Raw genomic sequence first — 15,744 nt, forward strand, 5'->3', positions numbered from 1 at the left:
CACAAACAGCACCATGAGGACAGCAGCTAGAGAGTAGAAAGGGGAGGGATGCCGGTGATGTAGGAGGAAAACCAAGACAGTATAGATCCATGGAAGTCAAGGTAGGATAGAGAAGCAAGCAAAAGGAGTGGAAGCTACAATCAACTCAAACCTCAAATATTTTCTTGGGAATCTTAAATACAAGTTCCTGATATAACAATGTCTTACAAATAGCCTACAATGTTTGGGGAAATCATGCAAAAGCTCCACTATTCCAGAGATTTAACACTGACTAAAAAGTAACATAATTAAATGATATGACAATGATGCATTTTCATAAAACCAGCAAAGTATTTGAATGAACTGGCAATCAGCAGTTTAATTTCCTGTTACAAATGCAGTTCTAAGGGTTGAGATCCAGTCATTGGGTGAAACAAATGAAGGCTTCTAACAAAAGAGCAACTATTAATAGATTAATAAATATCATGTAATATTAAAACATCAAATCTAGCTCTAATGGACCTAGGAAATACCAGTAACTACCATCTTGCCTGAGAAGAAAATCCTTGTAGCCCCCTTTCAAAGCTTTAAAAATTTCATTTTCACTTAATAAAGAATATTAGAACATTGCCAAGGGGAAAAGCCCATACAAAGCTTCATTCTTCAAAAGAAGAGATTCAAAAATCATTTCTACAAACTGTCATGGTCGGCTGGCATGGTGTGATTTTGTGGTTCCTATGATGTGGTCTTGAAACCACATACCCTCCTTGCTCTTTTGATGTCATTGTAGTCCATATAGAAAGTATTATACATGGTATAATAGCAGAGTTTCTATCAAAGTAAAGAAATAAAGGTAGATTTCCTCCAAAATACTGTGTCTGTATTGTCTTTAATAGTAATCAGTACATTCTCATTTCTGTCTGGACAGAAACTGCATGGGTGGACCTACCTGAAAAAATATTCATGAAAATCAGATAATTTGTAAGAAATTACATAAACAAATATTTATAAACTTGAGGAACTAAAATGCCATTTTATGCTAATGAAAAACCACACTGTCAGTGACCATAATAGAAATAATGGCCTGCACTAATTTTCAATACATTACAGTTCTTAATTCAAAGCATGCACTAAGTTAACAGATCATGTTGCTTTTAATTTAATATTTTAAAAAAAATTGCTAAATTGCATTATTCCAGTTCTGAATACAGTGTGATCAATTTTACTAAGTTACCATTACATAGATCACTTGAGTCTCTACTGAATGAGACAGTTACATTCCCTTGCTCTAGTTAACTATTTTTTCCAAAGCTAGTGAAACAACTAAAGCATTCAATGATCAGTGAGTAAATACTCTTTAAGCATAAACTCCCTAAGATACTGCCTAATGGGGGAGAGAGTGAACAATGTCAGATGAAACTGAAGCTAAAGAATGTGTTCATGGCAGCTCGATCAGCCTTGCTTGTTAATTTTCATCCTGACTAGATCATTTATTTCTGGAAGTGTTAGTAATAGCAGATAGTAATTATTCTACAGTGAAGGAGAGTGCAGGGGTCAGTTTCTCATTAAAAAAAGAAAATTAAACACAATTGGATTTAAAACATTGTTTCACCTTTTATTCAACATTATTTTGGATAAATTAATTCAAACTAAGTTAGAAAGGCTTTACACAGAGGAAAGAATTATTTTACCCTTTTCAAATATATATATACACAGAATATCTGCTTCTAACAAATAATCTACATTATAGCAGTAACTAATGAAACTCCCTTAGGAATACACCACAGAAAACAAATTAAACTTGCCTTCATGGCCTTTGGGCTTTTTATAACCAACTCACCTGTTCTCATAGTTGCTCATAAGGCAGGTTCCACACTGACTCCATGCCCACAAATAAACAGGACTGAAGTCTTCTTAGTAGGGATGAATTTGGCCCATAAAGTTCATGCATCATCACAAGAAACTGCATGTCTATTGTGGGTCAAAAAGGTGAGCAGAAGGGAGTTTTGATGGAATTGAAAGAAGAAGGATTTGTTGTTCAAGTCTCAATTGACAAATCTGTTAAGAAGTTATTTAAGAGTTAATTCCTGCTCTCATTGAAATCAGTGGGAGTTTGGCCATGATTTCAGTATAAGCCAGACAGCTAACTTAAACCCCAATTCGGCAAGGACAATCACAAAAGTGAATTTCAGGTGCATTTGAGGCGCACTCATACATAAGCAGCAGCAGCAGTATAATTGCCTTAGTCAGTACACAGGACTGAAATGTAGGACTCTGTGAATAATTTCTCATTTAAAGCAATCCCAAATCTTGGGCTTTCACTAAGTCTGAAAAAAGGTGATAAAATCCCTTTTTCTATGAAGTTTTTTAAATGTTTGTTGAAGAGAAGAATAGTTTTCACTTTGTGAAACCAAAGCAAACAAACAAACCAACTTCAAATCACTTTTTGCAAAGGACTTTTGGAATAAGGATCAAATAAAAACTGCAAAACTAGTATTTTGCAAAGCTAGCCCAAGTCATTTATCAAATGTAATGTAATTAGGCAAAATTTCACCCTTAAATATGATTGCAAAACTTTTGTATGATGTTGCTAATGTGTAGCACAGTGAAAATTAAAAAATCTGACTGAGATTGACTGGAGTAATACTGTAACTGAAATATTTTTTTTCTAGAAGGGAAAATTAAAACATCTGCTGCATGAAGTCCAAAAACAACAATGCCCACTCCTTATATTTATAAAAAATATAATGACACATGGGTACAACTCTTCTATATTTTATCAGAGTTAGATGTTAAGTGCTCTCTGGTAATTAAAATGCAGACAAACTCTCACTTGGATATAAGACCATGAATAACTATGACACTTACCCAATTGCACCTTGCCAGTTCACCATTTAGTTTCAACTGTGAATACCATTTTGTGAATTGATTGCTGTTCTCCTAGCTGCAAACAAATGCATAATGAGCTTCATTATAGCTATTTACTACTTTAAATTTCAGCATGGAGATGGTGTTTTGTCATTTGTAGTTTGATGGCACATAACTTAACATATTACACACCTACAGTACATAACAAAATATTTTCCCCTTACTGGAAATATAAAATGATGTATTAGGTATTTTTGTTTATTAATTTCTCCCCTTTTTCAGATAGGGCTGACTCTATTGTTCTTAATTCAGTCCTTGAACAAATGGGTATTTTCTCCTACGTGCGGACTAAGAAAGGACTCTTCCTTTTTCCAAATGAAGTGATGTGAAAAATCACAATGAATCAATGTGCTTGTCACATACTTCCCTGCCTCCTTTTTGAGGATATAATAAGAAGATGAAAAGAGTTATATCTATCACTATGAAATGCCCTAGACTTGCTGTTTGCTCTTATATTTATTACTGTTTGGAATTTCCTCCCAGCCTTCTCATATTTTTCTCTCATTTCAGAAGAGAACTAGAAGCCTTTGTCTGGGTCAAGTAGTGGAAGCACCTCTCTTCAATTGCTTGTTTTAATATGAATACCTCAGGATTGATGCTAATCTAGTACTGATTTTATACCACAGTAAAACCATTGGCTTCAGTTGATTTATTTCTGATTTATATTTGTGGGAGTGCAGAAAGAGGCCCTACATGTTTTTCAGTCACATCCTAAAAATCCACTTCTGTTCATCACCTACACAAAGTATGTTTACACATTTTAAATCCATAACCAAACACATATTAATTATCAAGACATGCATATGTCTAGGATGAGTAAGATGCTGATCCAAAGCCCATTGAAGCCAGTTGAAAGACTCCCATGAACTTCATTAGATTTGGATCAGAGTGTTTGTTTGTAGACAATGGTACCTGAAGCTCTCTCAAGAATTTTATCTGAAGCAGAGGGTGCTATATAACAACAGATAATGATATTAGTCTGTGTTAGACTTCTCACCTCTACTTTGGAATTCTCCACCAGCCCATGTTTCCACCTCCTCCCTCGACCATAGACTCTAGATATACAGAGAGTCCTCTGCAGCATCCAGAGAAGGGTGAGGGATGATGTTAAAGCTGGCATCCCTTTTCACACAATAGTGAAAGACTGAAGGACAGACTATCGTATTTGCATATAGACCTGGACAGAAGGTGCAGGGATAGTCTTGGTCTACTGGTAGGGCTTTGACTCCAGTAGGGATTACAAGCACTGCACTTGTCAGGAGAGGCTCAGCATTTCACAAAGATTAGTCCCTCTAGCTCTAAAATTTTCATCAGTAAAAATATTTTTGCGGTTGATTTGAAAATAACTTTGTTTCATTTATTGGCTGATTGGTTGGTTGTATTTTACCATGGGAAGAAAAATAGCAAATACAATATGTGGTTAGATTTTCTTACCTTGAGCAATGAGCATAAAGGGGGAATACTATAGGACATCTTTGAAGATTACCAAATAAAAGCATTAGAGCTGTACTCTGCAGGATTTTGACTCTGATTGTTTTCCATAATATAGAAATATAATCAGTTATCCAGAAAACAATTACATTTAAACACAGTAACCCAAAACAAAAACTAAACAACATACACCCATTATAAAACAGGTTTCAAATGCCTGATTCCTTTAATGCCCACGGAAACCAATGGGGACCCACCAGTGTCTGCGAGGATCAGGCCCATCCACCTTAATAGAATTACCATCATCGTACAAGAACTAAAGATAAAAAGATGGAAAAAAGGCGATTGCCCCCCCCCCAAAAAACAATGACCCTGTATCCTAAAAAGAAGTGAATTCAAAGAAATACACAAGAGATATGTATATTACTGCTAGCAGGAACACACCATCTCATTTTCCTATTCCCCAGATGTTCATGAGTAATAAAATGCATATTAGCATGGAGATTTTTGCAACTGGATACACAGGTTTTGCTAATGAGGCATATCTGCAAGACAGAGATGGAAAAATAGGTCATTGGACCTTGGCTGAAACTCACAGCTTGAGTTCTCAACTAAAATTGAAAGAATCAGTCCATTTATGATATATGCATACATAGACATATGTTTGCTGTGTTTAGAAATTGATTCTTCTAAAATAAAATACATACAGCTTTGTTTTTCATTTTTTCAGCTTTTTGATATATTGAAAAGGTGTTATAAATGGGCAGTCTTTTTAATTTGGGGATATATTTTAAAGATATTTGTTATTGAAAAACTCCATTAACTGGAAAATGCTGTTTCCCTTGTTTCTAATGTTGAGGCAATATATTTTTAATTAAAAAACTCAAGATGATTTTACAAAGCCAACATAAGACTTAATCACATGGCATGTGTGAAAATAACCAGTTAGAATGAAAAGATACAATTAAATTATTTAAAAGCATACCAAAGAAACAGTCTGACTGACCTCTTTAGAGGCCACTGTTTCCTTAATTCTACAATAAGAGGGCCAGAATCAGGAAGGTGATGAGCAATGAGAGAAACTATTTAAATTAAAACTTTCCTGATGTCTAAGTTCTGCCAAAAAATTATCGGTACAATAGCTCATGCATGGAGAAAAAGTGATTTGACAGTTGCAAAGTAATTTTTAAAAATCCTTAGGATTTAGTTGCTTTTCTTCTTATCACCTAATACTTCACTACAGTTTCAAAGCTGAATGTAAAACATTAAGTACCATGTAATTAGTAAATTTCATATTTGACCTTGTGATTATTTTAATTTGTACCACATTCTATCAAATTATGAAATGTAACTTCACATGTTTTATTTAAAATCATTAAATGTATTTCCCCTTCAAATAAATTTGTTTTCTTAATTTGGATGATATTATTTTGCAATTAATCTTGTTCCCTTTGGTTTGAATGTGCTTCTGCTAAAGTCAGTGGAATGGAATCAATGGAAGTTTTGATTTTCATGGGACAAAAATCAACCACTCTTATTTTGGGAATCCAACAGTGACTGGCTAAGGTGATGTTTAATGTTTAAATTTCAACCTGCTGATGTCTTTATGTAGGACGTTAGCTTTCAAAGCTAGAGGCAGATAGTAAATCACAGCAGGACATACATCATACAACCAAAGAATAGTAGAAAAAGCTTACAACGAGAAGAGGTTAATTTCTTTAACATTTATAATGTGCCTCATAAAAACTTTAATAGTCCATATTTTAAATGTCAATAGTTTATTAACAACATGTTTACATATGATGGGCATCTGAGTATTCCTTCTGATGCAAAACAGTTAACAGGTGCAACAATTGAATAGAAATCCCCATCTGGGGCTTATCTCTATTTTTTATCATGTGACCTATGCATGAAAAAATACAGAAATGTACTTGATTTGAATACACCTTTGAAATTAGCCCTTGAAATAACAAGAGAGTCTGGATTCTGAGTCCAGTTCAAAACCTACTAACTACTCTTAATGCACACATCATGAAAGGGGATACTCAAAAGAAAAAGTCCTTAAGATTGTGACAAAGTCCCATTCCTGAAGGTTCTAAAAGTTCTCTAATATCAATCAGATATGAGTAAGCTAGGCATGTTTCTACCTGACCCTCTGTTTCTTTTGCTACCAAGTTCTAGTGTCACTGAGAAGCTGTACATCGAATGAAAATGTGAAGAACAGTATGGTATGAACAGGTGAATGACAAACTAAAAAATAGTGATACTTATTGTGCAAAACTCTGTTTTTCTACTTCCCCCACTGAAACACCTATTTCATCTGCTGATGACTAAACCCCCACACATTTAACATTTGATTATTTTTTTTCCAGATGAACACAGTAAAAATCTCAAAAGCTATATTTGTGTGTTTAGACACAATCTTATGTCCACTGTGATACCCTGAGGGCAATCATTTCCAAAAAACAGCTAAGCCAGTGGCACTGTTACACACACCAAGGACCTACCATCCATTCTCTTCTACCTCTCCTATTTATGATTTATCAAGACATTTAATTGATGAAGAAAAGAAGGAAAGAAAATTGTGCAGCTAGTATGCTCAACCATGTATGAGACCCAGGGTAACATTTTCAAGAGTCAGAGTAGCAGCCGTGTTAATCTGTATTCGCAAAAAGAAAAGGAGGACTTGTGGCACCTTAGAGACTAACAAATTTATTTGAGCATAAGCTTTCGTGAGCTACAGCTTATGAATGCATCCGATGAAGTGAGCTGTAGCTCATGAAAACTTATGCTTATATAAATTTGTTAGTCTCTACGGTGCCACAAGTACTCCTTTTCTATTTTCAAGAGTGTTTAAGGTCCTGATCCTCAAGAGCCTTTAGGTATTGCTCTGCTTAATGTTATAACACCTAGGCCCAGGCCTTGGCAGATCACTGCCAGATGGAATCCCCAGCCCCGAACAAGGCACCCAGACTCCCTATACAATACACAGGATGAGTTAGTCACCTAAGAAAGGGATCTTCAACAGGCTAAGATAGCCAGGACTGAAATGCTGAGGAGAAGGGATTAGGTGAGTAAGTGGCTGACATGATGTACCTGTCTGAAAGGCTAGAGATAGAGGCCTCTCTCCTTTCAGAATCCTTAGCCATGAACCCTCTCCTGTAGTTAGTCCCCCAAGCCAGGTCAGCCACTTATTTACCCATTGCCCCAGCAGCTGAAACCATCTTTCTCTCTCTCTTTCCCTCTTCTGCTCTCTCTCATAGTCACACTCAATACCTCTCTCACACACATCCTATATTTCCTTGTGGGTCTGTCTCTTTTGTGTGGGTGCTCTGCTGCCTCACCCAGTGTAGCCTGCACCCAGCCCTCCTGCTGCAGGTCTGACAGGTTGGGTCTTAGGTGTGTTCAGAGCATGCATACAGGATCAGGGCTCACTGGCAAGACAGCCTACTTTGAATATCCCACGTTGGCCTTCTGGCGTGTTGGCTTGAACTAAGGCTCAGAACAGCTCATTAGCTGTGAAGTGATGCCAAGCCTTAGGCAGCTTTGTGAATGCCAACAAGAAGAAATGTAGGCACCTAGGAGACATAGCTGTGTTTGTTGGCAGATGAATGGCAGCTTTGAAAATGTCAGTGGTGCATAAATGGATGACGTAGGTACCCAAAAAAGCAGATAGCCACTTAAATACCTTAACAGATCGAGGCCTTAAGCTTTGCAATGCTGAGTAGATCCATGCCTTAACAACTTACAAATCTGGGCCTAAGAGCCTAAATCAATTTTGAAAATGGGAGCTGGGCTCCTGAGTCACTTAGGCTCTTTTGAAAATGTTAATCCAAGTCACTAAATTGAGCCATTGGCCCAATTATTCTTGTAATGATGCTTATGGAGCTGGTCAATAAACTTCAGTGGGATTACTCATGCAATGATAGTTTAATACGACTTAATTTGCTGAATTAAGACCTTAATGTGTAAGTTTCTTGCATCCTGCCTTTGTTATTGTAACTGGAACTCCAGCATATTGTTGGAATACTACTACTATCATTTTTGTTCCCCCAAAAGGGCAAAACCATGTAGTTATAGTAATTGTAGCACCATATTTTTCTTTCTATGTCCTTCAAGCCTATAGAAACTAATATATCATAATACTGAACAAACTGTGAGGGAGATTTTGTGAGATTTTGAACAGAAACCTGTTGCATAGTTCCCAATACAAGATTACACTTTGGTTGTTCTGAAGCCAGTTTCTAGCTGTATTTAGTTGATCCTGTGAAAATGCCCTTGGGACTAGGCAAGAAGCTGAGATAATTGCCTTGGATATTAGGTCAATTGACCTACTCAGGTAGAGAAGACTCCTTGGGCATCTTGGCTGTTTTCCTATAGCAGTAAGTGCCTAACAATTTCCACTATCTGAATCTCTGATTGTCAATATAATTAAGGGAAACAAGGCTGACATTAGATGGCATCTACTGCACATCCCATAGTGCATATATGCATAGTGCAGAATATTAATGATGATATCCAGAAGGGATCCGCCATTTTATCTGTATTTCATTAAAGATCTGCTCCAATAAGCAAGTTTTACATGTGTTTTTCACTTTCATCTCTTTTCTCTTTCATTTTATTATTCCAAAATCATAAGGAGATATATTGCACACTATGTAAAGATAATGGGATAGATGGGCTGTTCTGAGTTACATTGGTATAAAAATAATATCAGAATTTGTCTCACTAGAAAAAAAAAATCTTCCAACTCTACATAGCTCTACATAGCACAAACCTTCATTCATTCATTAATATCATCAAGGAGAAAACTGAATCATCTTACAGTGTTTTGAAGTTTCTTTTATTCACCTGCCTTTGTTGTTCATGCAATTCCAATGGATGTATGCCTTCCTTATCACCCTTCATAGATCAAGCCATGTCATTCTTTCCAATCTTAATGTGGACCAAGAATAGCTGGGAGACATATGTGCAAGAAGAATGGATTGAATGTGCTCCCATCTCTAAACACGCTTTTAAAACTCCTGGAAGTACAGTATATGCTCTCTTAATCAGCCTTGATTGTTTTTCTAGTAACGTCTTATAATATTTGCCGCTTTTGTACAGTTCTTTTAACTTGAGGTTTTCTGTCCTTGAAAATCTGATTAAAACCGTTAGTGAAATACATCTTTAACAATAGACATTCACAAAAAATTGAATAACACTTAATATTCAGGAGCTGAAACTCAGGAGACCTGCATGCAAATCCTGGCTCTGCCACTGATTTTCTCTGTGACCTTGGTCCAGTCACTTCCCCTCCCTGTGCCTTAAGTTAGTTTCCCCATCTGTAACATGGAGATAATACTGATCTCCTTCGTAAAGCAGCTTTAGAACTACAGTTGAAAAATGCTAGGTACTAATTTTTAAATTTTAATTTTAAATAGGTGGTGGTGTTAAATTTTGGAAAAGTGCACAGTACCAACAAGCTCTTTTTAGACTCTCCTAGTATTAACAACCTGCTGAAGAACTCTCAACTAAGCAAACATGATAATTGTGGGGTAAATACTGAAGTCTTCCTTTGGTCTTTAGTCAGTCTTTCCCCAGGAAAAGTTTCTATGGGTGTGTCACTGGGTGCCTCAGTCACTACCGAGTGTACCACAATGCCTAGCCAATTCACTGTGGTCTCACAGTCACAAACACACACACACGGTTTCAAAGTAGCAGCCGTGTTAGTCTGTATTCGCAAAAAGAAAAGGAGTACTTGTGGCACCTTAGAGACTAACAAATTTATTTGAGCATAAGCTTTCATGAGCTACATCTGATGAAGTGAGCTGTAGCTCACAAAAGCTTATGCTCAAATAAATTTGTTAGTCTCTAAGGTGCCACAAGTACTCCTTTTCTTTACACACAAGGTTGTTACCCTTTTGCCACATGTGTATTTATTCTTTTCTTACACAGTATAACAGTGAACTTCAGGCTTACAGCTAGCAGCATCTTCCATACACCCTTCACTCCTTAGCCCAGACTCACCATTTGAGCTTTCCCCTCTGCTTCCTGTTCCTCCCACTTATATCCTCTTAATTACTGAGCCAGTTGTTCCATTAGCCCAGCAGTCACCACCCAAAAGTCAGTAATCCCCCAAAGAAATTGTTTATTTGGCTTCAGTTAAGCCTACAATCTTCCCATTGATGCAGCAACCTCCTGGGTGCCACTACTAATACCCTGTCACAGTGTGTTTTTTGGAGTTTTACCTAAAGATGATAGAACTTGGACATGAATAAATCAGGATTTACTATACGAGTAAATAAAATACAATACAATGTATTTGTGTCCATAGGAAAGTGTTATATATTTCAGTCTATATATGTGCTTGAAGCCGTGACCCTAAAATAGATTTAGAGTTTATGGTGGATAACAACTGAACATGAGCTCCCAGTGTGATGCTGTGGACAAAAAGGGCTAATGCATCCTTGGATGTATACAAAGAGGACTCTTGAGCAGCAATAGCTAGGTTATTTTACCTTTGTATTTGGCACTGGTGCAACACTTCTGGAATACTGTGTCCAGTTCTGGTGGCCATAATTCAAGAAGGATGTTAATAAATTGGAGAGGCTCCACACAAGAGTCATGAGATTGATGAAGGGATTGGAAAACATGCCTCATGGTGATAGACTCAAGAAGCTCAATCTATTTAGCTTAACAAAGGTTCAGAGATGACTTCATCAAAGATTACATATACTCACAAGGGGAACAAAAATTTAATAATGGGCTGGCTCTTCAGTCTGTCAGAAAAAGTGGCTGGAAGTTGAAGCTAGACAAATTCAGACTGGAAATGAGGTGTACATTTTTAACACTGAGAGTAATTGACCATTGGGACAATTTACCAAGGGTCATGGTGGATTTTCCATTACTGGTAATTTTTAAATCAAGATTGGATATTTTTTTTCTAAAAGATATGCTCTAGTTCAAACAGGAATTAATTCATGGAAAGCCTGTAGCCTATGTTATACTGGAGGTCAGACTAGATGATCACAATGGTCCTTTCTGGCCTTAAAAAATATGAATCTATGAATGACAAAGGAGAGTGTCTGAGAACAAGCAAAAGGAGGACATATACATAATATTTATCCCCACTGATTTAAATTAAATTATAAAAGTTCTAGCAAAGCTTTGGGGTTTGGATCATAGACTGTATTTTATACTATTATTCTGAAAAGGAACAGTATACTGATCTCTCAACATTATTTTACAGAACACATACTTAGAGGTGATGTACACAACTGGAAATGAGTTCTTTGTTCATATGCCTTTCTTTTTAGACAGTAATTTTAAACTCGGAGAACTGCAAAAGAACATTATTCAGTAGATCTTTGCTCGTTCTGGTCAACTACAACTCTGGCTGTTCTCAGAAGCTTTCTCCAAATGCATTACGTATATGAGTTCTATGGATATCCCCAATAAGAGCATTTTGTAATATAAACCAAAGTCTGCTGTAGCTCTGAATGGACAATATGTCAACTAATAACAGAATGTTAGAACACTTTCAGGAAACAATGATATATTCACCTGAAACACATGGGTATAGGGTGAAATTCACTTCACCTGTAAAATAAAGCCAGAGAAATGGAGCTCTATGCATGGAAATTATGCTGGAATAAGGACTTTAGAAAAGTGAGTGCAACCCCTAACTGCTTTTCACTGGTGTGTTATTATTGTTATGTACTCCCAACTACTGTGATGACTCCTTCCCTGCTGGTCCCTAAATCCTACACAGGGCCAAGAAGAAGCCTTCCTCCATGGTGCAGAGTGCATGTAGATGCCTCCCAGGCATGGCCAAATTGCTGATGACTCCTCCCACCCCGCCCGAATTTCATCCTTAGATTCTTTTGGGGAAACAGGATTACATTGCTCTTCACTGCAGAGAAGTTTTCCATAACTGGCCTCCAAAAGTCTTGTGCATAGAGAGTCTTGGAGGCAGGCCAGGACTTTGTATTTGGCACTGGTATGTACAAGTTATGTACTTGCAATTTACAAGTTATGTAAATGGAGTGGCCCTTGCACCATATATAAATGGTGCAGGGAACTTCAGTCACTATTCTACTTCAGACCGAGGAGGCAGCTGTGAAGGGATTTGGGGTGTGCTGGGTGTACAAACAATGAAGATCATCCCCATTAATTTTTTTCAATGTTATTTTTCAGTTAGAAATTGAATTATTCAATTTTTTTCAATTAAATATAAAAATAAAGTACACCATGGTCTAATTAAATAAAAACTGACTAGAAACAGAAGTATTAATGGAAATACCTCCATGAAGTAAGTTGGCAACATTTGAGGTGATAAAGTGGAAATACTTTTTAAGCATTGAGTTTTTTATCATTATCTCTCATCTGCAGTAGAATCCTCGGGCACTTATTTTTAGATTTTTTTTTTGGTAAAGTAAAATGTTAACTCTAAGAAAAAGGCTTATTTCAGAAATAGCTGGTCTTGAATGTTACTTGAATTGTTCAGACTGAGGCATAATATATTAATGTAAATTCAATTCACAATAAATTTGGCTTTAGGGGGGTTAATCACATGTATTTCCTATCAACGCATGCAGGAGTTGTACTGAATATTGTAGCTTTGGGTCAGAGAAGATAGCAGTAGCAGAAGCAACTGTCAGAAACTGATAATGGTTCAGATGGTGCTATCATGAAATGAAAGCAGTCCAGCAATAACTAAAGGAGGCAGATACAGCATGAAGTCATGTAACACAGGTGGGACTGCAAGGATTTAAAGAACTCAGTAAAGACAATAGTGTCACTGCATACTGTAAATTTGAGATGTATTCCTGAGTTTACATTTTTTTATTTCTATTACTTTCTACTAGCTTTCAAACTTTGATAAAATGAACATAGCTGAGATATAGACACAGCTCCCTCTGTTGGCAATATACATATGCATTCCCCGCTGGATGCAACTGTTTGATCAAATTTTTGACAACTGAAGACCTGTTAATTTTTTGAAAATGTGTAGCTGAGAGGAGTTATTAACTCAAACTAAAACACAGTCCTTCTTAGGCAATGTATGAAGCATGTTTTATTAAAAAACCTGAAGCACAACTGCAGTGGGTTCAATATGAGTTACACAATGTTATAGACTATTAGGAAAGGTTTAAAAAAACATAATTTTGATAGTGTAAGCTGGATCTAGGAAAATGGAGGACAGTAAACAATAATGGTGGACATACAATTATGCTGAATTTTAACAGAACATGTTTGTTGAATTCCACAGAATATTGTACAAGAACAGGTAAATACTGATTTTGAGTTTCCAGTCTAAGACTGGCTAATTAAGAAATCTGCTATTTTTGTTCATATTATTTAAATCAAAATATTTCATAGCTAGACTATCACAACTTTTATTTTTTCCCTTAAACATAAAAGGTTTGGCATGGTCTGAAAGTGTGGATACAATACTGAAGAAAACAAGTGATATAAATAGAATGGATTTCCAAAAGTACTCATTATTAGCCTAATTCTGCTCCCACTGAAGCCAGCAGGAGTTTTACCATTGACTTTGATGCAAGCACCATTAGGCCAAGATGAGTACTTCTGAAAAATTAACTTCTGTCTGATTTTGCATCATCCAAATGACATCAGTTGCACCCTCAAATAATTACAGCAGTGTCAGGTGAAAAATGGGAACCCTAAAAACCCTGAGATGCAATATTATTACACAATAAGGCCCAGATTTTCAAATTCTAATTCCCATTGGAATCAATGAGAGGCAGCTAAACACCTTTGTGTTACTTTGCATACTTCAGTGTGCTGTGATAAGATTGTCTCTGCAGAGGCTTGAAAGTAAAAGGACAGAGCACTCTGCCTGCATCTGAGCAAGGCACAGAAACTTTTCTGCTTCCAGATGCTGGGAGATGGTGTCAGAAAGTGCTGCCTGTGAAAGATGTTTTTCACCATACTTTGATCACTCTTGCAAGATTTACTGTGAGATCTGAGTTTTAAAAGAGACTTGGGAAACCATGTCTTGGGCCAGTGAAAATCAGCACTTTAAAAAACTTTAAAATAAAATACAATCTGATTTTAAGATAGTAATATAATAATAAGAAGAACTGGAAGTCTGAGTACGATATATAGAAGCAAGAAGTGCTCAGCTTGCTCAAGTAAAAGGAACTGAATTTCAATAGGTTGTGATATCTAAGACCAGATGTTGTTGGAAAGAAAGGAAAGGAATAAGAAAGGGTGAACCTAGTATAAGGTGAAGCTAGGATAATATACATGTTCTAGTCTAGGTAATCCATATAGGTGTATATACAGTGCCCATGGCCCTACTACCCGAGCTTCCTTATTGGTAAAATAAAAATTTGACAGAGAAAGATCTATTTCATTTGGTGTAGGCATTGCACACTGTTTGTATTGAAATATTTCTGGAATGCTGTAAATGTAGCATTACTTGTTCTTAAATGTGTTTCTAAAGCCAATCTCACCCTAAAAAGAGCTTCCTTTGAGCAGTTGAATTGCCCACTCTCTCAAATGGCCTGAAGGTGAAAATAACAAACCTCTAGCTATACCTAAAATGTATGAATCAAAAGGTTAGGTTTTTTGAAGTCCTGATTTTCATTGGCCCAAGACATGGTTTCCCAAGTCTCTTTTAAAACTCAGATCTCACCGTAAATCTTGCAACAGTTATCAAAGTATGGTGTAAAATATCTTTCACAGGCAGCACTTCCTGACACCATCTCCCAGCATCTGGAAGCAAAAAAGTTTCTGTGCCTTGCTCAGAAGCAGGCAGAGTGCTCTGTTCTTTTACTGTCAAGCCTCTGCAGAGACAGTCTTGTCACAGCACACTGAAGTATGCAGGAGGCAAAGTATGGGGAGGAAAGAAAGAAAATGATAGTAAAGAATAAGAGACAGTGGACACAGGTTCACAAAGGGATCGAGTGAAAGGAAAGGTTTGAAGGGGAGTGCAACATAACATAGAAAGGAAGAGACTTAGAACAAATGAGAAACAAAAATACAAGCTAGCATGAATTCAAAGAGCAAATGTTGAACTTTTAAAATGTGATTCCTATATCTGTTTATCTCTTTCATTTATTTCCATATAAAGAGTTTTTTATTGTTTAATAAAAATAGAAACCAAGAAAGATTGATAAGAAAATATATAGACATTTATATAGTACCACAAAGAACCAAATCTCGCAAAACATACTCATGTGAGTAATCCTTATTCCTGAGGCTGAAGAAGTAATCCTATAGGGCCTGATCTAAAACCAATTGAAGCCAATCAGAGTCTTTCCTTCCTTCTTCAAAGGGTTATGGAATAAGTCCATAATGAAGAAGTAAGCATGAATTGGTGCATCTCTCTGTCATATAAACTTAGCTGAAGTTGTTAATAACTGTTGTGAACATCAGCTTTCCAATGAACTTTTA

This window comes from Dermochelys coriacea, chromosome 1, assembly GCF_009764565.3.
Source record: "Dermochelys coriacea isolate rDerCor1 chromosome 1, rDerCor1.pri.v4, whole genome shotgun sequence".
Taxonomy (NCBI): domain Eukaryota; kingdom Metazoa; phylum Chordata; order Testudines; family Dermochelyidae; genus Dermochelys; species Dermochelys coriacea.